This window comes from Oreochromis niloticus, linkage group LG20, assembly GCF_001858045.2.
Source record: "Oreochromis niloticus isolate F11D_XX linkage group LG20, O_niloticus_UMD_NMBU, whole genome shotgun sequence".
Taxonomy (NCBI): Eukaryota; Metazoa; Chordata; class Actinopteri; order Cichliformes; family Cichlidae; genus Oreochromis; species Oreochromis niloticus.
In genome coordinates, this window is record NC_031984.2 from 21,552,083 (window position 1) to 21,576,575 (window position 24,493).

General features: G+C 44.1%; 1 protein-coding gene across 4 annotated transcripts in view; it reads left to right on the plus strand.

The window, feature by feature from the left end:
* Positions 1-24,493, plus strand: part of rerea (arginine-glutamic acid dipeptide (RE) repeats a) — a 125,152-nt gene that overhangs the window by 25,272 nt on the left and 75,387 nt on the right. For 2 of the 4 annotated variants that reach the window (XM_005478186.3, XM_013271109.2), the window contains exon 1: positions 9,402-10,267. The exons of 1 other annotated variant lie outside the window; for it this stretch is intronic. The gene's annotated coding sequence lies outside the window, so the exon portion shown is untranslated. Of the gene's footprint in view, positions 1-2,572; positions 2,654-9,401; positions 10,268-24,493 lie in introns of those variants that run through there. One more of the 4 variants, XM_005478185.4, reaches the window with a different exon arrangement.

Consider the following 24,493-nt stretch of genomic DNA (forward strand, 5'->3'; position numbering starts at 1 on the left):
TTTGAAAGCCCCTTCATATCACAGCACAATTGACGCCCACCTCGTTGTGTGTGGAAATAGGGAAGTTGCAGCTCAGGCTATCTTTGGTTTCTTTATGTTGCATGTGCTGTGCATGAGTCTTCTTTCAAACTAGTGTTTTTTTTTGTGTGTGTGTGACAAGCATGTGGCAGACTGCCAGAGACGCTGACACACTGAGGGGCGGACTAAAGTCATGAAAGCAAAGCGCTTCTTTTTGATGTCATCCTGCTTCCGAAGGGCCATAGTGGTCAGAGGGGATTTGAGTTTCAGCACAGGATTTTGGGATTTTCGTGTCAAAAAGGTCGCGTCAGGGTTGAATGAATTCAAGTGTATGTGTGTGTGTGTGTGTGAGAGAGAGAGAGCGACAGAGAAAGAGAGAGAGCATGCATATTTAGCTTTTAAGACTGAGAAGAGGCACCGAAAGAAGAGAAATCCTGTTGTTGTGGCCGTCCACATCAACCCATGGTGCTCACAAATAATAACCCTCAACTCAAAGAGCATGGAAGCGATCTTGTTCTCACATGAGCACACATAACAGTATATAGGATTGGACGTTTCTAGGCCTCTTGAGCTTGTTTTAGTTCTCTCTGCTTTGTTGTGGCTACTCGGAGAGGCTGGATGGACGGGCAGTTTTTTAAAGGAATGATGTTGCATGCCTTGTGCTATTCGGATACATCCTGTAGGCGGAGACATGAGCAGATTAAAATGGGGATGGGTTAGTCACAGTCTGATTTTAGAGGCTTTTAAAAACCAGGCAGATAGATGAGCCCATGTGTGTATGTGCGCGCGCACGCTTGAAGCCCACATTGTCTGCACTGTGAAAATCCCAGAGTTACTGAAGAGATTGCAAAATCAATATGGGCTATTCATACATGAATCTAATCCTCAGATTTACTGCCATTTAATCTGTGTATGGCAGGGGCTCTGATGCTCTCTAATGCTGTCAAACAGATGCCCCTGCTCAGCCTTCCAGGTTAGGCTGCACCTGATGACACCATTGAGCCATGGCAGCAGGCACATTTCATCTTTCCTCAGGTGGCAACTATTACATGAAGACTGGCATTGTAGCAGCGTGTTACATAAAAGAAAATCATACCAAATGTTTAAAACAAACATGTTTGACCCCAAAATGTTCTTTGGCAAGTTTGATCTGGGAGCAAATATAAATATTACATGCTGGTCCGGGTGGTTATTGAGTGTGTTTTGCCTCCCCCTCCCCTCCAAATGTCAGACAACAGCATACCCAGCTTGCCATTTGACAGTGCTTATACTGCCTTGAATAGAAATACTTTGTTTTTTGAATTTAAAAGAAATCACACCAGGTGTGCAGTGAATAATATCAAACAGACCATTTCATTTCATGCAAGCTGAATTTAGGAGGAGTATTACATCAGAGGCGAGGATAGAAAGAGAACAAACAGAATAATTTTGCACGTGGGGTAAATATCTGGGGGTGTCGTCTTGTTTTGTTCTTACTTTGCTGTCAATACACGATTGGTTCGAAAGCCCAGCCACACCCTTCCAGTAAAGCACAGAAGACAATGAACATGTGAAACAGTTACTGTTGTCTCTTATTATTCTAAACAATATTGACAAGTGTTCCTAAATGATCCTGAGGAGATTCGTATGTGTTTTGTGCTGAAAAAAATAAAATAAAATAAGAGGGAAGCTACTGAGTCATATCACGTAAACATACCGAACACAGTTTCTGTAACGGGCAAAGAAATAATTGCTGTCTTTTAATTAGTCAGTTGTAAAAAAAAAATTAATAAAATTAAGACGTGCATCTCAGCTAGTCAAATGAATTTTTTACCCCTCGTCTTGCAGGCACGTACGCGGGACGGACGTGCACCTGCACACACGCAGACCTGAAGCCTTTGCGGCATTAAAATGCATACGTTGACACGAATTTGGCTTGCGCGCGCGTGTGTGTGTGTGTGTGTGTGTGTGTGTGTTTTGTGCTTCTACGTGTTAAAGAGAGTAAATGCAGGGAATCTCTCAGTGTGCGGATGCTGAATGTGAAATGTCAATGTTATTGAACAGGTGCTGCGAGGCAGAGCTGTGATGTTTTTATTTCCAAGCTCTTGTAGAGCGAGGCAGACTAGAGAGGGCTCATGGGATAATGGGGGAGGTTCAGGGGTGGGGGAGTGTGTGTGTGTGTGTGTGTGTGTTGCAGGCATAAGTGCTTAGATCTGTGTGCATCCAGAGTGGTTTGTTGGGGAAGAGGGAAATGAATACTGGCTTAGAACAAATGCTCACAATCTCCACATAGAAAATGTGAATGGTACTGCAAAGCACTTTGTAAATGCTGGTTTTAAAATGTGCGGTACGAAATAATTAGTGTCATTATTACCATGTTGTACAGCTTCATGGCATTTGCTGGCTACATTCGCCGCATGTTCAACATGACGGCAAAGATGGCAGCCATCTTCACCTACACATAAACCTCTACTGTCAATCTGCTATCACCTCGTTTGTTCCATTTTCACCTCATTCATACTTTTCCCCTGTTCTCTGTGTGTGTGTGTGTCTATCCTCCCCCACCCCCCTCCAGTTTTTCTCTTGCAGACTGTCGTTGTGTCAATACTTGTTGAAAGGCAGTGTGGCAGTGAGCTAGGAGGTGAATGCAGTCAAGGTTAGTCAACAATGCTTTGTGACACTGTAGCGTTGGCGAGTGCAGTATTTTTTGCTCTGCTCTAACCCCCTCACCCCCCAAAAAAAATGTTCTGTTCCTACCCCACCCACTGGATCTTGATCATGTTCTCTCCCTGGCCTTTGTGCTCTCAGCCTGATACCTCTCCATCATCATCTTCAAGCACTGACCTCCTCCTCCTCCTCCCTGTTTGCAGCCATTTTGACTCTTGCGTTCAGTGCTCCCGGAGAGAACGGCTCAAGCCTGTCAGCGCTGATTCATCCCTCAGTTGCTAGCTCACGCCAATCAATTCTCGTGTTTGTGTCTTGATCCATTATTTGCTTTTTTCCTCCCCTCTCCCGCTACCTGCTGTATAAGCAGGTCTCCTTTGTTTGCAGCTGCTTTTTTGCCAAACTTACACCTTCAAGCTGCCAGTCTGTCTTTCTTTCTTTTTTTAAAATTGCAGTTTCATCTGTGATTTCTTTCATTTGAATTCCAGTGAACGCATGTGAAAATGCAATTATTGTGTCAGTTTTTTGGATTCACTCTCGAGCTATTTAACAAAAAAAAAAAAGAAAGAAAGAAGAAGAAGAAGAGGTGCGAGATGTCCACAACAACGGTGGAGAATCCAGTCGTGATATGATGGAGGGAGCTGCAGTTCAAAGCCAGCTAGCAGGTTACTTAATGAGTTTGGTAATTGGCTTGCTGTGGCCTCCGCGCATCCCTGCCCTCCTGCTGCTGATGTGTGCAGGAACAGAGAGAGCTACAGCTTGCACTCCCTCGCTCAAGCCATCTATATTTCCCCTCCATCCACCGCTCTGGTACCAGCTGACTCGTTGAACTAAAGCTGCACAAGCCCACCACTGTTTATTCCTCGCCATTTGTTCCCCACTATAAAGACACTTAAAATTTTAGGCTTCCGGTTTGCTCAACATTGAATATCAACTGTCTCTCCCACTGGGTTAGCATGTCTTGCACTTCTTACAACACACACAACATTTTAATATGTTATATTCTTTGTCCACTATGCAGAACATGTGCGTGTACCTCTGAGCCCAGCTGACTCATAAATCCATATAGTAAAGACAATCCATATGCTTGTCATGTATTCATAAATGATGTGCAACATGTTATCCTCTGATTTTAGCACAAAAAGGACACTTTTTGTTCCCATCTCATCGCAATTGTACATCCCATTTAGCACCAGTGTGAAATCACAGGGATAATAGCTGGAATAGCAAAATGCAGGATGACCTTCATGGTTGAGCAGTGATTGAGAGAGAGGTATAGTTTTTAGTCTGGGTTGCTTATTGCTTTGTTTGTACCGAAGATTTAATGCCTATAGGGGGACCGCATTAGTGAGGCTAAGCTAATATATATCCTTTCTAATGAGCAAGCTTCCCACCTTTCTAGCGATTCCCATCAATTTCCATTTTGTAGCTTTTAAAAAGAAATAAATAAATCCGCCGCACATTAGTAAATGTAGCCATCTCTTGTTGCAAGTCTGCTGCCAAGCGTTTTATCTACTCCCTCTGTGGAACAGTTGATTCTGAACGCTGTAGGGGTTGGAAGGCCAAAGCACAGCTAAGTGGCTCCTCTTGACCTCAGCACTGATCTCCAAACTGTCTGCTCTGACTGCACACAGACTGATTTCAACCGTTCGCTCCCACAAAAAACAGTCTAATCTCATAACACAGCGTCAACACCCTGACTGTGTGCTGTCTCTTTGAATAACACATCTTTTTCTCACCGCACCCAGTGCTGACATGCTGACCGTACATTTGCCTTTGAGATTACTTCTCTCTGCTATTATTCATGCCAAATGGAAAAAAAGGAAAGGAACGTGAGGTGGGGAAAAAAGCAAAGCTGTGAAAAATTAACTTGAATGACTTTAGATGCTTGTTACTCTGACTTATAATGGATGTGGTTATTCTAGTTACCGTTATGTATCCGTAAACTAGATGGCTGAATCGTTAGCTTACACGCTGAGAGAAGCCGAGTGTGACCAGAGGAGAATAATTGATTTCTGAATAAGTGTCGGCACTGGAGGGAAAAATACAGCATTAAAGGGCCATTGTGCCATATTGAGCATACACATGTCATGAATTAGCGTATGGAGTAAATTTTTGGTTTTACTCATAATGAGCGCTGGCTCACCTCCTCTCTCACACACACCAACTCCAGGATCCTCCATAGAAGCAGCATGAAGCTGTACCTCTTGTCACTGTCCACCGGGTGGCAGTGTATGGAGGTGAGACTGCCATGTGCTCTGTGTGAAATGGAGCAGTCGCTGACTACCTCAGACCACACAGTAATCACCCCCACCCCCCCATTTCTTGCTTTCACGACCACCGCGGACTTCATTTGCTCGTGCCGATCACGTTTAATCACAGCTCCACTCGGGAACAGGTTCTTCCGAGCCGAGCGGCAGACACATGTACTGTTTGTTTATCTTGCCGTGTTTTTGTACACAAAAGGATTTGCCTGAAATGTAAACTTCCTCTTTTTGCACCACAGCCTTGCCTTGCCTTGCCTGCCTGCACCCTTGTCCCTCTGTGGCCCTCTTGGAAATACAGTCTCATTCCTCAGAGCCTGTTCTCAGTACAGCCACGGCAGGCTGAACTGCTCTTTTATTCAGATGAATGAGGCCCTGTTTTGCCTGGAGAATCAGACACAGACAGTCCATGTGAGAGCTCGAAGAATGTCTGTGGAAAATCGGGGACTTGGGTGAAATAGCATCTGAGGTATTACACACGTGCGTTTGTTTGCGACTGCGTTGAATCTGCTCTGTATTAGAATCAGATTTTACAGCCATGTAAAGACTTGAATGATTATTTTCTGGTCTTGTAATAGTTTCACACCCCGATTTACTTTTACCTTGGCCCTTTAAAAAAAGTGTCTTCGTTTCAGCAAGCTGTGATCTAATGGAAGCTGCGGAGCGCTCTCTGTGTGAATTCAGACAGTGCGCGCTTCTATTAAAAGCTGTTTGTTTTCTACTCACACATTTATCAAAGTCTGCAAATGAGCAATCAGTTAGTGCTGTATTTTTACAAAGAAAAATGCTGCGCTTTCTCCCACCACCATTTAATCAATTTATCTGCCAGGTGGCAGCTACCCCCATCTGGAGTAAGGTTTACTTACATTCATTTTTTAAATATGCAATACTTTAACCAAATGGCTGCTGCAAGCAAGTTTCACTCTCTTGAGTAGCTTGTGTAGCTTGGCAAAGAGATTAGACATATGTAGCCTACAAGTGTCTTGGTTTTCAGAGTGTTGCAAGGCTGCCAAATGTGACTGTGAATAGCTATGTAAACAAGATAGCTATGCAAGGCTAGACCTTGCTCTGATTGCCTAAAGTGAAATACCTTTCCTTGGCTTCTCTCACATTTTACAGCTGTGTTAATGACAGCAAATAAAGCTTACTAGGTAGCTGCTTAATTTCTAGCTGCCTGTTTGGACTAAAACCAACGGACACCTTGATTTTTCAGTAAGTTTTGTCACCTTGATAAGGCAGTTTACTCAGAGGAACGCGTAACCTCCGTTTCCTTTGCAGTTCTTTTTCAGCTAATGAAGACGTCCTCTGTCGAGTGCTATTCTCCTCAGCTAAAGCAACAACCTCTGAAAACCTTGAGTCTTGCTATCCACAAGCGTGTAGTTAACCATATTTAGTTGAGTAATTTCCTTGAGTTACTTTGTTGGGAGATTGAAAAGGATTGTTTTATTGCTTCCTCCCCTCTCTCAAACCGCTCCAGGCAAAGTCTGTGCTTTAATTAGTCGAGCAAGACCCTGTTTTCCCTTTGGATTCCCCCAACTTGTAAAGTGTTCTCTTCAGAATCTATGAAAGCTAAAAGGGGCAATGAATGATTTGAAGTCAGCTTTCTTTTGGGTTCGCCTGCCAGCTCAGAAAGGGGAGGGGCTTTCAGCACTCGCCTCAGTATGAGGAACAGTAACTTGAAGCAGCAGTCACACAGAGCCTTTGTTCTTTATGGATATAGTACGTGTGGTGGAGACAGTCACTGCTTTAAAGCCCCATCTGGAAGAGCACTGTTCGAATATCTAATACAAGAAGAAAGGCTCCTTTAGATAATACCTGCCTAAGAATGGTAAAATAGTTACAAAGATCAAGCTAGCACATCTATTTTGCCTCCTTTTATTATGTGCTGGGAGCGGGGGAAGTTAGCTTGTTACACAGTAGAGATTTAGTCATGTGTTAAAGTCGAGCCTCTGAAGCACACCCCCACCACCAGCGCCACCAGCACCACCACAGCCTAACCCTCTTCCTGGTGTACAAGTATTGTTTTCTTCTCTAAATCCTTTTTTTCCCCCCTCCTTCAACTCGTCTGCTCATCCCTGGTGAATGTATTAAATGAAGTTACTAGATATGAGTGCTTAAGAGGCCAAGGCCTCTGAGGCTTGCCAACTCTCTCACAGGCTTGGCTCAGTCATCCATGTCACTTTTTTTCTGTTGTTTCAGCTACTGGCTGACTTATTTGTGTTGCTGAGCACTTTCTCCCCCTCTTCTGTCTGTCTCTCTGTCTCCCCTGCTCTCCGTTTGCTGCCTCTGAGTGGCTTGTTTTTGTTTTGTTTTTTTCTTCCCCTCCAGCACAGAGAAATCGGGCTAAAGCAAACAGTTTGTGTCAGCTACAGCTTTTGTTAAGTATTCATTTTTAATGAGGGTAAGTGGCTACAGAGTCCTATAAACCATAAATGGAGTAGACAGACCGGGGAGGGGCATGTGGGTCTTTGATTCAGTGGCAGTCTTTTTGTTCAGTAACACTTGTACTAATTGTGTTTGATGTGGTTGAGGGAAAACCTATTTCAAAATGATAGCTTGTGTTTGCTTTAATGTGCTGTTTTGTGTGTGTGTGTGTGTGTGTGTGTGTGTGTGTGTGTGTGTGTGCGATCATCCACCTTTTCTGGTTTTCTTAACTTCTACAGGAATTCTTCTCCTCTGATAGTCTTTATGAAGGGAGTGTTATAGGAAAGTGCCATTTCCCCCCCTCTTTAAAGCGGCTCTGTTAAATTTCATTGCCTCTGAATTCAAAAACAGAGACCAAGCAACCAGATTTTGCTCTGTCGGGATCGAAGGCGCTATAGCTGTAGAGAGGGGCGCTCGGGGAAAAGGTATTGTGATGGGCCGTTTGAATGCTGAACAGAATTGAATAGACACAGTCAGCTTCCCAGATACATGCTTAGGCCTGTAGAATGTGGAGTGCTTTGCTTGTAACTGCACCGGTTGTCTCCTTTCATTATCGGTTAATGGTGCCCAACTTGACAGAGCCATGTGATAAACAGAGGAGCTGTGAAATCCTGGAGGTGGAGTTCTCGTCCGCTTGATAATGGGATCTCATCTGCCGGGGAGGGGAGCCTGCCCGGGCCAGCCAATCCAGCTTTGCTTCGCACTGCCTTCAGAGTGGATTCGCTGCTCTCGCCCTTCACTGCCGTCTTGGGCCCAACTTAAGCCTTGCGCTGTGCTGGAAATGGTGGCATTTTGAGTCACTAGAGTGAAAAATCTTTTACGCTTTGATTGTGTGATAGAAACCGAGGGAGACGTGCGTTTCCATCTCCCCATCCATGCTTCTGGACCCTCTGAGTGTTTGTGCGTCTCGGGGAAAGGAGGGAGACTGTGTGTAAATATCATAAACACTGACCCTGTGAAATGTATACATACTGTGATGAGGGAGGAGCTGTGGCTGCTCATGGTGTTGGGTTTCTAAGTGGTGTGGGGGGGGCGGTCGACATCTCAGGACAGTTGCCTCAGGAGCTGGAAAAGGTTTTTACCAGCACTCTGTTACACAGCAGAGCCCACCACCACCCCGCTGCCATTGAAACTAAGACGACCAACGTGGTTTGTAGCACAATGAAGGGCCCCCTGCACACCACCTCTCAACTCAATTTCTATCGATCCTCACTGCCCGTCTCTCCTGCTGCCCATGTTTGCCTTTAGTGCCAAAAAAACTAGCCCAATGCACTATTTGCTTTAGTTAATTGGATTTTTTTTTTTTTTTTTTTTTTACAGTGATCCAATATCATGTTTAAGACAATGAAAATGTGTCAAGCTACTCGCTGGGTGAAATGAAAATTATCCTATTAATTTACAAGGTAACGCAGTCCATCTTTGTGTCACTGCTCTTCCTAGGTGTGTTAGTGTGCTGTCAGGTTTTTCTCTTAATGGCAGCATTTAGATAAAAAAGGGGGGGGACTAAATAGTGTTGTGCGTTTTTTTTTTTTTTTACCGTGCTTGTTTCTGCCTTTTTAATGGGTGGGGTGACTAATTAATTCATTATCCAAAAATGCAAATGAGCTCCTACAAACCCGAGCGGCATCCACTCACATCTCTCTCTCTCTCTGGTGTATATTCTGGAGGGGTGGGGAGGGGGTGCACGTACTAATGTTTTCAGATAGAAATCAGCGACCTGTACCGTAAGGATGGCGTTCCATGTAGTTATTTATATATTTGTGTCACCGTTTAGAAAAGAAACGTGTCAGTGCCGCGTGGCGCGGGAAATGTGGGCTATTAAGCAATTATTTACAAAGGCAGCGCTACAGCACGCTCTCATTGTGTCGCTTTAGTGTTTCAGTCACATTCCCCATAAGCGTTGTCATTGATCGCTTGATGATGATGACGACGATGATGAAGGTCGGGTCGGGCTACTTTGGCCGCCGTGCACCTCGCTTCCTGATGCGCGCGCACGCACGCACACGCATCGGTGTCCCCACGGCACTGGCATCAATGGCGTCCCCCAACCACCCACCAACCCACCCCATCTTTGTCCATGACGATTATTTGAATCCAGTCCATGTTTTTGTTTCGCTCGGATTTTTTTTTTCCGCCTTTTTTTTGAGTGTGGTCGGCGTAATTCTCCTTCACTAGTGTCTGGATAAAGAAAGACTAGGTCAGCCATGTGGATGCGTCTGTTGAACAGCTGAAGAGGGGGAGGAGGAGGGAGGAAGAGAAGAGGAGGAGGAGGAAGGGGGGAGGTTTACAGACTCGGAGGGAGCGTGGAGTGTGTGCATAGGAGGAGAGAGAGAGAGAAAGGGGGAGAGAGCGTGCGCGTGGTGTGTGTGTGCGAAACAGAGAGAGAGAGAGAGAGAGAGAGAGAGAGAGAGCAAGAGCGTGGTGTGTGTGAGTGAGTGTGTGCGTGTGTGTGTGTGGAAAAAGGAAGCGGAGCCTGTTAACGGCGAACTCGCTGGTTTCCTACCCCTCGAAACAAGCGCTATGTTACTTTGCTTGTGGACACTGTCATCGACAGCAACAACAACACGGCCAAAGGGAATAGGAGCAGTTTCGAGGGGGGACTCGCTAGCGCTGTAGTGCCTTTGATCGGGCTCATTCCGGACGTGAGCAGCCTATCAGTAAAGTGAAACCGTCTTTTGTTGAAGCAAGTGCTCGCCTGAGTCCCTCCGTGCGGGTGGCGTTTTCTTCTTTCAGCGGGGGGATACAAAAAAAGAAGAAGAAGAAAAAGTGTCCGTGTTCGCCTCGTTTTTGTCCCGGGTCTTGGATTAGGTCCAGCTGGCTTGCCTTTTTAAGTTCGGTGGGTCATCTTGGGCAAGGATCGCGTTTTGAACTTGTTTGCAGCAGTCTGTGGGACTCCCAAAGAATCAGCAGACTGGCGGGTGAGTAGTTGAATACAAAAAAAAAAAAAAAAAAAAAAAGATTGTAGGATAGTTGTGGTTTGGGGGGGGGTCAGACTGGGAGCTGTGTGTGTGTATGTGTGTGATAAAGACACTGGATTTGGGCACTAGCAAGGTGAAAAGCCGGGCGGCACACGCACAGTTTGAGTCTGAAATGCCCTTATTTTTGTTTATACCCAGAGGAGGAAGTGTGCTGTGAGCGTGACCCTCACTCAACTGTTTTTGAGCTGCAAAGTTGTCTGCATTGTCGTAGAACTTGTATCTCCTGTGGACTGTAGCAGACCCCCACAACACAACCTCCGTGACCCTGTCGGCCCTCTAACAGTAGTTTCGGGAGCTAATGTTTTTTTTTTAAGTGTGAAAAATGAAGTAAACAGAAACTGGGCTTGCAATGCAGTTTTTGCTGCCAGGGAAGGAAACATCAGACATGTGGAAGTTCCTCGTGCTCAAGCATTTTAGCAATCAATTAACTTTGAGGAGCAACTAAAAAAAAAAAAAGAAAGACCAAAAACAAAAGTTGCATTTTTACGGGAGAAATGTCAAAATGAGTCTCAGTGAGTTGGTCGTACATACATTTTGACTAGTGGGATTTCCCCCAGTGTAACATTAAAGGCTCAACTGTTGGATTTTCACTCTTTGTCATGTCATAAATTGCTAATCCAGTTGTAATAATGGAGACTAAGTGGAGCGTTTTGTTTTTTGTTTTGTTGAAAGGTGGGGGAGTTTACTGTCTGTGAGAATGGCCTTGCCAGTTGCAAACTATTGAAGGACCCACCAAATTAACTTGATTTCCCCCCCTTCAGCACCCCAGAGGCTGTGAACTCTGGCCCAAGCACATGCAGCTCTCACTGTGGGGGTGGTGGTGGGGAGGCTCTGGGGTTGAAAAGAGCAAAGGGGGGGGGGGTTGGCTGGCTGGTGGGATATGTGTGTGTGTGTTTGTGTGTATGTTCAGGAGGTGGCAGCTTAGGATTTTAAAGCAGACTACAGTTATTTGTCTGAAAGGCAGCTTATCCAGTGTTTTCAAGTTATGGCAGAAGGGGGGGGTTGTGTTTACTTAAACCGCTGTAAATTGGTCGTAGTAAGTCTGGGTGTCAGAGGCTGAATCCACTGGGTACGTGGCCACATAAGCACAAACAGAGATTCAAATCAAGGAGGGGTGGGGGGGAGTGAAGCGGTGATTGCCTTCAATCTGCGCTGTGTAAAAACAGTCCCTTCCTGGAATCCTCCTGGATTTTTGCGCTGAACTACCACATAAACTCAGAGTTGCATTGCTAATTGTGAGGAGTTAATCTCTACCATACCAAGCTTCCTGTGCCTGTTTTTTTCTTTTTGGTCACCTTGGTAGCTAGGAAGTGACCTCTACCTTAATGATTCAGATGTGATTAATCCGCTTGAGTGGGACGAGAGCGTATTTGTGATTAATGTATGGCACAACTGCTTTAAAAAAAAATCATGTGAGTGAGAATATGGGGCACTGAATCAGGCACAAGGTGCAGCTGTGGTTAAAAATTTAACAGCATGTCTTGTTCCTAGTGTTCCTTTAACTTGTAAATCTCAGCTTGCCAGTCTGTTAGTTTCCCGTGTTTGATTCGATTTGTGATTTTGATCATTTGATTTTGCTGATGACCGGTCTTACCGCCACTCTGTTGATGATTTTGAGTTGATTTCACTACTTTTAAGTTTAACTGCACCACTAAAACAGGCCAGAAATATAATCCTGAGCTTTTTTAAAAACGTAGACCAATGCCATTCATTAAGATGGCCCACCATATGTATTATTTTATTATTTCAGCAGGGTTGGGTTTAGTCCTTTATGCCACTAATGGGCCCATTTCTAACTTATATACGTCTGCGTACCATGCAATCACAGTCTCAGCCTGCACTCTCATGTGGGAAAACTTGCATAGCTGGCCTTTGTGAACACATTTTAAAGCGGCATCCTCTTCACTTCCCCAGAGGTTAGGATATCCATTTAGTTTCACTACTTGTGGACAGAGCGAAAGAGGAAGTGGTCAGACCTCTTAATGGAGTTGTACACAGGAACCCGAGTTGTTCTGCAGTGTGGGATTTGTATGGAAAGAGAGCGCCGAGCATTTCACAGCACTCAGGCTGTTATCAGATGAGAGTATAGCAGCCTAAATCTTAATTATGTACACACCGCCTTACTGCTGTCGGTATCATTTCAATCATGTCTATTTGCAGTGCTTTATACCACTGTTTGTGGGAAATGAAATCTGATGTGGAATTTGATCCGAGTCCGCAGACTGTGTTGTTTGATTCATGTAAACCAGGGGAAGCATAGTAGCGGCGTGAGTCACCGCCGCCGCCGCCCCCACTACCCCACCGCACTTGACAAACACAAGTCCTCACTGCTGACAAGGTACAGAGAGCTAGTAAACATTCAGCTCACATACGGGCGCGTGTATGAGTGTCACCTCTGAGGAATCTGAGGGGCGATATCCAGATCAAAGAGGCTGTTTCTGACCATGCAGAGAGAGAGATGCTTCATAGAGTGAGGCTGTAACGGCTGTCTGGCTGCTCAGAGGCGGCTGAATGTTTGACAGGGCATTGGAAAAATGTTATTTAATCTGCTCGCATGATGGCCCTCAGTGGGATTGCACCACGCTGTGTCCCTGCCCCCTTTTTTTTCCCTCCCTCTTCGGTGTCAGGATGATGGCAGTTGCTGGCTGCTACAATTTAAAAAAAGAAAGGAAAAAAAAAACACACACTTTTGAGGTTGCTGTATGTTGTTTTTTAGCATTATGATGTAATGCATGAAGAATTAGAGAAAGGCGAGTTGTAATTGATGCAGTGTTGGCGGGCCTATCATTTTCTCTCTAATGAGAAAGTCTGCTGGGGTCTTGATATGTTTTCCATTCGGGTAATAGCCTGAATGACTCAACTGTATTCCATTGTAATTACAAAGAAAACGATTCAGTTGTTATTATAATAGGTTGCATGAATGAAAACACATGTGGCCTTTGACTCCCTGAAAAACAAACTGTTGTGAGATGCTGATCGCTTAAACATAGGTAAATTACATCTCTGTTTTTTTCTGAATGTGGGCTCAACTGTGTATATCTTAGGCCACATTAAAGGCATTTCTTGCAGTTACTCTCCCACTTTTGACCTCAACAATACAGAGCAGCAAGCACAGGCTTGTTAAAGAAAAGCCAGGTGGAAAATCAATGAAAGTCCTAGCTTTTCCTACCATTTCCACCACCCCCACTGCACAGAAGCAGACTGGAGGTTTTGAGGAGCGATGATAAATCTCTCCAGGACTTGTGGAGTTTTTTAGACAGGTTTCATTTCTAAATGGATCGAGCTTGCTTCACCACTTCGCGACCTATTGTCCTTGCAGATAGCGGTGTACCGGTGACTCATTAGAATACATTAGCCGTGGATTGACACAGTGCACATGAAACAGTGGTACTGGAACTGCTAAGGAGGCAGTACCCTCTGGTGGGTGACTACTGAAATGGAGAGCAAATAAGGACTGGAGAGGTGCTTTGATTGTTCATAGAAAATTCCTTTTAATTTGTTGTGTGCACAGAGGAAAAGCCGATATCTTTAATTAACAAAAACCTCAGGAGCCAGCGATGAGTGAGAAATTGGGATAATTGAAAATAGGCCCTATCTCCTTTCCTTCCACCCTCCCTCCTCCAACTCTATGTCTGTACATCCTTAAAGCAGCTGAGCCCATCAGAGGGCACTTTTCGCACATGTTAAGTGGGGGGACATCTGGCCTTGTTAATTCAGTGCATGGCCATAAAGTGGAATGGCGGTCCCCACAGGGCTGCCTGCTCTGAACACAGTCAGATGGAGCCTGTGCGTCCTCTCTATTTCCTTGTCCTCCCTGTTGACTGTCCCTCTGACACCAGCTCTGACACTACAACAAGAACATCCCCGCAATCTTGATATGAGCTTTAATCACCACTGATGTCTGAAGGAGATAAAGCGACAGCCGCACAAATCTTTGCATGCCAGAGTACTAAATTACGGCACGCCTGGGCTTTATTGACCAATCCCTGTTTTTATTTACTTCAGAATGTAATACCGTATAACATTGTTTTAGGCACCTGCCCCCAGATAGCTACTCAATATTTATTTTTTAGATGAGATGTTTTGCATTAGTAGCATGTATTCATAAAATCCATGTGCTATTGCCACCTGATGTCCCTGCATCCTCTGGATTAGTAGCAGCTAATCAAATGACACCAGTGGGGATGCGTTCATGCTGTGCATTCATATCCTATTTTAGCGAGTAAACATTAAATGTGTTTAAATGTATCACGGCTTTATTTATGCATAAATCTGCTGTTAAGTCTGAATTATACATTAGCCAATGAATAATGCATCAGTGCCATTCCTTAATGATTACTTGCCAGGCAGCGAATGGTAATATTTGCTGATAAATTTGCCCATTGATCTTGCTCGTGTTTAACCAAGCTTGTAGAGATGATGTTTACTCCATTTTATGTTGAGGATGCAATCAAAAGGAGGCTAATTTATGTGTTGCTGTCTTTTTTTAAGGAGATGTCTTTTAAAAATGACAAGAGAGCCCTAAGGAGTTTACGTAAAATGTACACAGTCTTAATTCTCTCTTAATTCTCTGAGCACTAAGTGTTCGTTTATTCTTATTTCCTCTCACATCTGAGTAAGGTGTGTTTGCATACTGTTCAGGGTTACTCTGAAGATGTCTTGTTTATTCTTAAACCTCCACAGATCAATGTCCAATTACGTCTTTTGTCTTTGTTGGCTTGTAGCCATTACATGACGCTCCGTTCTTGTTTTAAGTACGAGTCTAGACTATGTTTGTTGAACTGGTAATTCAGTCCGTACTTGGTAGTGGTTCTCTATTGATACCGTGTCTTTTTATTGGCGCTGGTCTTAACAGCCGCACCGAGCCAGATTATTGGCACATTATCCTCATAATGCTCCGAGTCTAGCATTGCCTAAGCCTTGAAGCCTCGGAGCACAGGCTGTTACTGTGCAGATATATTGCTTGTCCACACAATGAGAAAATATTGACTTGTTGTCACTCACTCATTTGATTAGTTGTGTGGGTGATTCTGCTTTTCATTTGTCACCGTGGCAACGTAAAGGGGGTGGAGGGGGGGGCACAGCAACAGACTCCTTTTTTTTTTTTCCTGTCCTGTAAATGAAGCGCTGGAGCATTGCAGACTATCACATCTGGAAAAACTCTGAGCAGGAATGAATGTCTTTATCACTCACAGTGTATCATTGGCACTTGTCAGCTCAGCTAATATCCACAAAAAGCCCAACATTTGACAGCTTTTCTCAGAGCCGAGTGTGCAGCTGTGTGGGAGTGATGTACTCCAGAAATCCCACTTTGATTTTGCAGCTCAGCCGAAGGAGAATTATCTGTATATTTGCGGCGTTGGCGAGTAACTTCATTTTCTTTTGTCTGTAAAAGGAGCAAGCTTTATGCAGGCGGCTGTTGTGTGCGTGTGTCTAAGCCAGGTCATAACAAGAACACCTTACATTTAATCCAACAGGATTCATCAGTGGCCTTGTTCTTACAAAAATAATGAGCTAGACAGTAAGGGCTGCCCCAGGCTGCGTGTAAGGAGATGATCTCTCTGAACCAGCAAATCATTCTCTCTTTTTTTTAAAAGACAGGCTAATGACTATTCTTGATGTCTGTCAGTGATTTAAGTTAACTAGCGTTAATTCACAGAAAGATCTAATGGGCACGATTGTCAGGCTGAGTCGAGGCAGCCAGTGAGAGGCTTTTGCTTGGGCGGGGGTAGTGTAATTGTTTTTGCTGGCCACGATTCTCTCTGGAAGGGATGACTGCACAACTCAGATATGTAAACAAGAAGAAACTGAAAGGCAATATGCTGATACCTTGTCTGTTTTCTCTTGATCAACCTAGCTTTTGAAATGAAATTTCTAAGCTCTACCCAAACGCTCATTGGATTCAGCTTGGCAGTAATGGTTGTTTCACAAACCTGCATCTGCTCAACTGAGCATTTCAAACATGTAAATCGCATGTGGAAAATGGAGATCTGGAGGAAATCATTAACTGTGACAGTGCACGATAAAACAAAGAGAGGCCGAGTTAAAGACAGCAGATGCTCAAAGGGTTTGATTCTGCTTATTGGAGCATGACACTTTTAGTGCGGCGGAGAATCTCATTGCGTTTGTCAGAGACAATGATACTTGTCTTGCCAGTGGCCTGCCAGTCATCTGTTCTCCAGAGGCTTTCACTGTATTCATTAAATGCTTATGCTTTTATCCAAACTCACATTTCTTCGTATGCTCACACCTGCTGTCATTTTTGCTCACAAAATCAGGCTGCTTGTTTTCCAGCAGAAGACAGCTTGTAATGTTTATCAGGCTGTAGATGTGTAGACTTCGATTAAATCTGTCCTGAACATCCATGTTTTTAGGCTTCCAAACTTTGTTAGGGAAGGGGGAGTGGGGTTTGGGTGTTAAGTGTTGCTCTGCCTGATATTGTAACCACAGCCAAATTATCATGCACATGCATAGTAAGAATAATGGCTGTGCTGTGATTTTTAGTTTATGTGTGAAGTGATCACATAGAGAAAAGTCTCAGCTCGTATATCCAAGCTCTTATACATATCTGCATCTTAAAAATAAAAGCAGAGAATATCCAAATCCAAAAATTGAAAACAATGCAAACCCAACAAATGAATTGTTGAATACACCGCTACAGCCATAACATTTTGAAAAGGCAAATTGAGCATTTTCTTTTGAGCATGTGGGATTTTAATTGTTATGCTTTAATTTTAAAATTTCCATGTAAAGCTACTTTAATTCTTTCCCCTACAAATATGACTTTTGCCAACGTCCCCTGTACTCTTAATAAGGCTGATTTTTACATTTCAGTATATGTCAGACATGGTTTGATCATTGTTAGAACAGTTTTTCCAAGGATACCTGCATAGGCAGAGACCACGCTCACCAGCTTTTAATGCACACCCGGTCATCTGTTCTGTAAGCAAACCTGAAATTGACAGAAACCAGAAAAGACAGAAACTGCTTCAAGCGCTTTGAGGGTTACTGCTAGTTGGCTTTTAAGGGGTAAAGAGTTAAATGGCATCTATTGTTTGAAGTAATGCGACAGTGCAGTCAGTTACATTTTCAAATGCAAATTTCTGAAATTTAAATGGAAACCAATTTTCAGTCTTCAGTATAGTCTTAAATGAAAATTACCCAGCAACCCACTGCACTCGTGGTGTCACAGCTTCACGATCTAGTATAAAGAGGGAATAGACAAACAACTCATTATAACAGAGCATGTATACCGCTTTAGCTAACATCATTAAGGACTTTTTCTCCAAACGAGAAATTTACCCAACACAGCCACTGGGATGGTGCAATATTATTGGGAAACTACAGGCTACTGCAGACTAACAGGTATTATGTATTTATCCAGGTGGTTTAAGTAGGCATGTGCTTATTGTGGTTGCTGTTAAAAGTTAACATCCAAGTGGGTGGGGTGGGGTTTGGTGGGACCCAAGGGTCATCCCACTTTGCAGTTACTTGAAAATAAAGTAAATTTAACAAGCTCATCGGTTTTTGTATGTGGGTGTACTGGAGATGATTAGCTGCCTTTATCTTATAAAGGGGAAAAAAAATTATAGATTCATGTAATAACACAAACCAGATTTTTTTCATTGTTAATATCACTGATTTGGCTCTCCTACGTTTATCTCTTGAGTGCATGTTTTATAAATAGCAAAGCAGTGGAATGCTACCTTGATAAAGTCTGATAAAGTTGAACTTAAGACCCATCAGGAAACAGTCCAGTTTGCAAACACACAGCTTTTTGGGGTTAGTGTTTGTGTCAGCACAGGGGCAAGACTGGACATCTGTCTCCCAGTGATCTATAACGCCCACAATCCCTCCCACAGACTGTCGGCTTTGGCACTCGGGCCCTACACCGGTTGCTGTAGTATGCCCAGCCACCCACAACAGTGGCTTATCTCGCAAGTATAACAAACAGCAGGCTAACAAAGAGGATAGAAAGCAATAGGACACACAGCAACAGAAGACCTTAAGAGCCCCATGCCATCATAACTCCACTTCAAAATGGAGGCCTTTGTTCTGAGATTTTTAGAGAGGACATCATAGCAAGGTAGCAGCACATCTTTTCATCCTCAAACACACACTCACTCCCACTCACTCACAGCCTGCTGTCGGTGAAGGAGATCCTCTTCCTGATAGGGCTTCAGAGAAAGGTATTCCTCTGGGACTGTTGTTGAGGGATTTCTACAATTCTGCCGTGCACTGATTAAAGGAACACTTGTAGATAATCCTTTTAAAAATAGGTCTTTGTTGTGGCAGTGGAGGAGTGAGTGAGAGTGCGAGGGGCAGGAAAAAAAGGCCTAGATTTGGATTTTTAAATGGTTATATCACCTTGGTATCTGCCACTCTGCTAAGATAAATATTTAATGACAGGGTGGCTGAAATAGAGCTGTTACAGACTGCTGGTGAGAAATTGAGCTTCTATTTAGAGCCCATACTGTTCCATAAAGTCATGCCATTGGTAGACAGCCCAAGGTTATTAGTGTGGTATGAGAGTAGTGTGTGTTTGTGGTGTGCCTGTGGGTTGATGAAGAGTTCTCACTCTTTTCTTGCTGCAGTGATATGAAGGAGAGAAATGCACTTGGTCCGCTATTAAGCATTCACTCATGAATCCTTGATGGATTACATGTGTGTGTGCGTGTGCGTGAGAAACGGCATTGTTGTGGCAGCAGCGCCGCAGTCTTTAATGCACAACAGGAACACTGTCCAGGTGCACCACACTTGAACTACTTCCAAAAGAGAAACAGCTGTATGTTTTGCCCTTTACTGCCTCAGATTTGCTCTGTTTCATTTCACATGATCTCTGCCCTGTGGGTTCTTGTTCGATGTCATTCACGTCATGCAAAATTGATTGCAAAGGTTTGCATCGGTGCCGAATGCAATGAAGTTATCGCAGTGTAAAGAGAGATTTCCCAGCATCGATTCTCCTGACTGTACACTTTAAATCTCTTGTGAAAAAGAACCTTTAAATTGACATCAGTCTTGGCTTTAGAGTTTTGGCTAGGATTATGAAGTGAAGCCTCTATTAGGACTTGAATGTTACTGCACAGCTCATTTAAACACTGATCTACGCTCTGCTTGATTCATCCTGTTTACTCATTACGTGATAGCTGTGGTGAAAGCAATTACTTTGAGCTTTCAAGTACCTTGCTTTTGGTCACACTGCGGCTCTTATTCATTTCACTGGCGTTCCCAAGGCCCCGAGGCTTCCAATCAGCCCACTGAGTGGCGTGCACTAACATCTTGCCTCTCTACGTAGGAAATAGGTGGGTAAACACAGCAGAGTCCTTGAAGCACTTCCCATTGCTGCTATTGGATTACCAGCTGCCTTTCCGGGCCTCATATGCACAGATGAGCGCCAAGATCAATGGAGCTCTTAGTGCAGCGCTAATTCGATCAGGACTGGCTTTGCCACTGCTGATCAGAGATTTAGTTTTTTTTTTTTTTTTTTACGTAAAACAAAAACGTAATCAAGTCAGGCCCATGTCCGATAGCCCCATATTTTCAGCTCCTCCAACTCCCATAGACATCAATCAGGAGGCATTTCATATTCATTATTGAATTGTTGGGTCGGCTTGCTGAGAAAGAGGTGTAGAGATGGAAGCAGTGAACTGCTGTGTAAAGTGATCCGGCCGGTTTTCGCTGAGTGTAGCAGGAATACTGCCTTTTCTCCAACAGAGCAACTGGGATCATAAATAAGCTAAGAGCATGTTTTTAGAGGGATGAGGCATCTCTCGCATTGACAGTGAGCAGAGAGAAAGGGTTGAAGGGCATATTGACCCTCTTGTTGTGGAAAGCAAAAAGCAGACTCTTACTTGCTTCCCCTCCCTCCTCCCCACCCTGTTCCCCATTAATTATTGTTTGATGCTAACAAAGGAGGGAGGGGGCACGTTATGAAACATAATTATTCATTGCAGCATTTCCCCTCGACGAGCCTTATTCCCCCCTCCCCTCGTGCTCAGTGAAGAAGCTGCCAGGGCTGTCAATTGAGTACAGCAGGCAAAGATGTCCCCTCAGCCTTTTAAGGAGGGGACAGCAGGGAGCAGGGTGAAGGACGCCATTTGCCCCAATGATATATGAGGAGAGACAGCAATATATGTAAGGAGCTGCTGAAAGAAAGATAGAAGGTCAAGGCACATTACACTCCAGCCATTTACTGGCTGAGCACATAGTCTGACCCGAACTGCAAATACAGTTGCTCGGGAGCAGCAGCAGCAATTTTTTGTTTATATATCTACATGGTGCGTGTCAATGGCCTACACATTTCAGATTGACACGTGTGTATACACACAGATGAATGCAGCACTGTAATGAAAATGCTCTCAGTGGCTTTTTATAAGCTCGCAGATGCAGTGGGAAGCTATTTTAACAAGCGTATAGCTGCACAAACCTGCCCTCCCTAGATTTTCACCAAAACGACGGCAATGGCAGACGTATTTAAGACCGTTTTCTTATGCATGAACAGAGCATATGCCTTATTTAAACAGAATGCAAGCATGGGATTAGATAACAATTGTGTCTCATAACACTGGGGTAATTTAGTGCAGTGCACATTATTATTTCTTCCCCTGGTATTATTTTATTGAATATTAAGAAGGCAAGCTGTTCTTAAATTTTATGCTCTTGGCACAGGCAGGTAGTGTTTTTAATGTCATCAATGGCCCGGTGACAAGAGGAGAAGTCTGCAAGGCTGCCATGGTCAAAGCCTAACATTAACATTCCTGGAATATTTGAGGATTATTCGCATCAACTCACACACACACAGCCAGCTCTGTTCACCTTTGGTTTAGAGGAAAGAAAGAAAAAAAGTAGCGCGACCATAGCCTGCCTGCGATTTCTGGTGTTGGCTGGTATTTTTAATGCGTCATCGTTGTTGCACTGTGGAGGATGCCATGCGTAATCCAATGTATTGCAATTGTTATGTATTGGGATGGGGGGGCTGAAAAATATTCAGCTTGTGTTGGCTGGAGGCATAGCACACTATCAGTTGGGGATCAAGTCCCCATTTCACACATGAACAGGCAGAGTTAATCTCTGGATCACTACTGTACACCGACTAATGCCTATCTTCTATTCTTAAATTTTCCCAGAGGCCCATTGTTCCAGGCCTCTGCTGTTAATAATCTCGGAAAATAGTTGCCTTCTGTAGCTGATGCCTTAATTTAGGCGAAGACCTGAGCATTTGCTTGTGTTCCAAGTAGTAAACCATGCAGGTCTGACTCCTCCATGCTCTTTAAAATTAATTGTGTGTATTTGTAGGCTACCTGTGTGTGGCAGGGTGCACTAAAATGCCACTACTGCAAGACGCCCAGTCGCAGCCACTGCATGTTTTATGAGCTGTCCTCAGAGGATATGAGAGCTCTGAGCTCAGATCCTACTTGTTCCAGCACTGTTTTCATCACTCCTAGCCATTTCCCTCCCCCCACCCATGCCTTTTTTTTGTATGAGGGAGACTCATCCAAAAGAAGGCAATGTTAACAACACTGCCCCATCTGTGGGTTTAGTTTAAAAAAGTGTGGTTAGCTCTGTGGAGTCTTCACAGATTCATCATTCATATTATTCTCATGCACAGTGCAGAGGGTGCTTTCCCCTCTGCCTGAGATCACTGGCTTGCATGACTGAGATGGTGGATGACAAGGTTGAATGCTACACTGAATATTGTACCCCCCGTCGACTGCTTTCTAAACCTTTTTCTTAAACAAACACATCTCTAACCTGGGAAGCCTTTCTGATAGTGCGTATTTGCGGCGCTTATACATCGACTGGCTGCGTGACTTATGGCTCTGGCTCCGAGGAAGCTCAAATTAGCATGTAGGATGCAAACAAAAGCGAGTTCTATTTTTAAAGAGATGAATGCTGCGTTTTATTTGGTTTGTAATGGCAATCAGTCAAGTGTTGGTGTGGCGGCGGCAGTTGGTGGTTGGAGGAGAGGTGTTTGCATATAAAATAATAGCCCTGCCTAATTAGAGGTAATACCATCCTGTGGTATCTCGAGGTGGAGGTGTTTTTTTTGGCTCTGATCATTATAAGACACTGAAAGGAAGGATTGTCCTCCACTACCCCCCCCCCTCAGCCATCTGCTCCAGGAAGGAGCAGTTTGCCACCACACAGCTAAATAATTTAGGCGGAAAAATGGTTTTGTGTACTGACCTAATGGCTTTGTTTTGGGGAGCTATTCTTTAAGACATCCTTCAGTGCCCCCCCTTGGCCTGTGCTGTCAGTTTGAAACCTCAGAGCTGTCTTATCTGTCACTCTTATCTATTTATGTTAGTTTTTCCTCAGTGTTGGCACGTCACTCTGTGTGGCATAATGATTAGAGTAGCTGGAGGATGTAGGGCAGCCGTATGAATACATTTCCTCCCCTCTCACGCTCATTTAGACTACCAGTTGGAGTTGAACTGATGGATAGGATCGTTAAGCTGATGGGCAGATTTCGGGAGGAAGAGTGGGGATATTTGATTCCTGAATATCAGAGGAAGTGCTACATGATTGAGTGCACAAATATTAAAATTTTGAGAGTCCTTTCAGCAGTTCACAGAACCGCTGTTTATTTATTTATTTTGTTTTTTGCTTTCCCAGTAATTCTTTTTACTGTATACATCTGTTTGATAAACTCATGTAACTCATTTTTCCCCTCTGCTAGAGCTCTGTTCTGTTTTACAGAGATAAATGTTTGAAGAAATGCACATTTTCCACTACAAACACTCTGAAATCTGTCCCTAGTGTGTATTTATACCTCGCTGACCCCATCTTTACCTTTGGGCATAATTTCTATTAGGGCAGCCCCCCCCCCCCCCACCACACACACACACACACACCTCCCCAAAAAAAAAAGAAAAAAAAGGAAAAAGATTTGTGAGTCTTTTACCGGAGGTAAGAGGCAGCAGAAATGTTTTTGAATGTGGCATTTTTATTCACGCTGTAAGAAAGCTGCTCGCATGACTCTAGAGAAACTCAATTAGGAGCCACGTTCACCCGAGCGCTTTCTGCTGCCACATACCTCACATTCCCCTCCTCGTGTTATCACTGACACATTGGGAGAGTCTTTTACAGTCCCGCTCACGATTACATTTCTCGAGAGCGCTTCATTTAAAAGAAATGGGAAGGGTTACACCGGACAACCTTGGCATTTCCCTCAGGAGCCGTGTCAGAGCATGATGCTTCATGAAGCAGTCAGCTCCAGCCAGACAAACGTGTCTGACTGAGAGGTACTATGTCTTCAAGTAGCCGGTATAAGGCTGCAAAATGAAGCCCCCGCTCACAGACCCTGCAGATAATGGACATCTCGGATTGTGGAGCGGCCCCCTCTGAGCTATTTGGAGCCCTCACGGAGAGCTCACAAACAGGGACTAGAGGGGGATTTAGCCTTCTTTTAGAGATGGAGTAGAGGCTTAGACCCTGTGGAGCACACAGTATGATTCTTATGTCTGTGGTTGAAAGTGCCTTTGAGTTGTTGGACAGAAAATGTACTTTATTGGTATTTTGCCTTTGAAAGCTATTGTTAGCCCAGAGAGATCTTGAAAATTGTCTTGTTTAATCTTTTTAGGCATTCCGAGTTTATTGAACACATCGTCATTGTGCATGAGAATCATTTCTTGTGCAGCAGTGCTTTGCTTCTCAAGAGTGTCTCCAGGCAGGTTTTAAATGTTGATGTTGGAAAGCCCCAAGCTGTCTCTCTCTCTCTCTGTTTTATTTTTTATTTTTTTAGCATGGCTTTTACCTACTAAACTAACCCCGGATGCCGTCTAAAAATAGAGGCTTTGTGAGCGCAGCTTTAGCAGGGGGGGGGAGAGAAAAAAAAGATGTGGTTACTCATCAGTGAATTGAAAAACAAGTAGAGCAGACAAGTGTCTTTGCCCTGCCAATGTGGACTAAAACAGAGAGGGCCTCAGAGAATACAGCAAGCCATGATTGCACCAGGTAAGAGAAAGCAGGCAGGGTGCAGAGTCCACAGTGAATCCCTTATGAAGTGGCCTGCCCCTCGCCTCCAGCTGAGCCTTTCATTGTGATGTTGTTTCTAGGGGGGCTTGGATGGCAGTTTAGATTAGATCGCACTCAGTAATGGATTGGAGCTGATGAAAACCTGCTGCAGCCCAACATCGCCATGGCTAGGATCCCTGCACTATTCAG